This window comes from Periplaneta americana, chromosome 10, assembly GCF_040183065.1.
Source record: "Periplaneta americana isolate PAMFEO1 chromosome 10, P.americana_PAMFEO1_priV1, whole genome shotgun sequence".
In the NCBI taxonomy this organism is placed as follows: Eukaryota; Metazoa; Arthropoda; class Insecta; order Blattodea; family Blattidae; genus Periplaneta; species Periplaneta americana.
Window position 1 is genome coordinate 170666217 of NC_091126.1, and position 1961 is coordinate 170668177.

The window sequence follows — 1961 nt, forward strand, 5'->3', positions numbered from 1 at the left end:
GGTTCGATTCCCGGTCAGGGCAAGTTACCTGGTTGAGGTTTTTCCGGGGTTTTCCCTCAACTCAATATGAGCAAATGCTGGGTAACTTTCGGTGCTGGACCCCGGACTCATTTCACCGGCATTATCACCTTCATCTCATTCAGACGCTAAATAACCTAAGCTGTTGATAAAGCGTCGTAAAATAACCTACTAAAATAAAAATCTACGTCTCGACCTCCCCAAATGTCTTTTTTTCTTCCGGCCTCCCAACTAACACACTATATGCATTTCTGGATTCGCCCATACGTGCTACATGCCCTGCCCATTTCAAACGTCTGGATTTAATGTTCCTAATTATGTCAGGTGAAGAATACAAAGCGTGCAGTTCTGCGTTATGTAACTTTCTCCATTCTCCTGTAACTTCACCCCTCTAAGCCCCAAATATTTTCCTAAGAACCTTATTCTCAAACACCCTTAACCTATGTTCCTCTCTCAAAGTGAGAGTCCAAGTTTCACTACCATACAGAACAACCTGTAATATAACTGTTTTATAAATTCTAACTTTCAGATTTTTTGACAGCAGACTAGATGACAAAAGCTTCTCAATCGAATAATAACAGGCATTTCCCATATTTATTCTGTGTTTAATATCCTCCCGAGTATCATTTACATTTGTTACTGTTGCTCCAAGATATTTGAATTTTTCCACCTGTTCGAAAGATAAATCTCCAATTTTTATATTTCCATTTCATAGTGTTTCATACCATGAAGGATTAAATTTTCTTGCACCTTCAGCACTGACTTTATGAACAATAGAGCTTAATGCAGGAGTGGGTCGTCCATTGTCCAAAATACTTCTCTTTTCAATGTCATTACGACGCGAAAACGGACAACGTAACAGTTTACTTATTATATCAGTCATAATATAATATTATTGTTATCACTTACATTAACTATAAATCACCAAATATACGTAACATTAATATACAGTACGTACTTGCAAAAAATCACATTTTCTAAAATACACTGTTAAAAAAAAACATATTTTAAAACACACTGTTTAAAAACTGTTATACTACTCGTAACAATCTACGTTCCAACTCGTGAAACTTTCAAACAGAAATTTCGCAAATCGTAGGTGTTCGATAATGCTCGTGGGTTCTCGTTAGGGCAGGCAGAATTCAAGCGCGCTGGATTAAGCATAGAACGCATGCGCTAAGAAAGCATTTAGACTAGCGATCTCTTTTAATGCTTACTCCAGGGCCAGCTTTGAAGTTACGTGTAAGGACGGCTAATTTCGCTTCTGCCTACCTTCTGACGCATCGTGATCTGTCCAGTGTATTCTTGTCGCATAAATCGAACTGCCAGTAGTAAGCAACGTCCAACTAACCCTAAAAAAATCCCATTCATAGTTAATTGAAGAATTTCTAAGAACCTAGACAAGAGTATATAATTTTATAAGGTTTTCCAAATGTGTTGGGGTAGTTAATAAACATCCACTTTTAGGTTTTTCTAAATGTGTTGAGGTAGGCTTAGCCTACCCTGCCTGCCCTGAGGAGCCGCCTCTGCCCCCCTTGCATCCGCCCCTGCACATAACACAGAGAGCACAGCACAAGCTTAGACAGTATACTGAGTTTCGGTTTTGTCTTTGCAGTGTAGGAAGTTCAGATTTTTACAGTAGAACCGGTCCCCAGCCCATTAGGGTGGTAGGAGGGTGAGTAAGTTTGCAGTAAGAAGAAGGGAAAGTGTGTGACCTTGGCAACCATAAATGCTTGTGGACGACTATAATTCATGTTAGTCGTGTAATATTCAGTGAGGTGGGCGAGACCTCATACATATGAATATTTGATGTATTAACTGCTAGCAGTTGTCATGAAACTGATGTTCAATATGGCCACAAAGTCATTTAAATATGCGCTCCTGCATATATGACTTGTACCGTCTCAAATGCAGGCAGTAAGGCCGTAAAATAACATTACGAG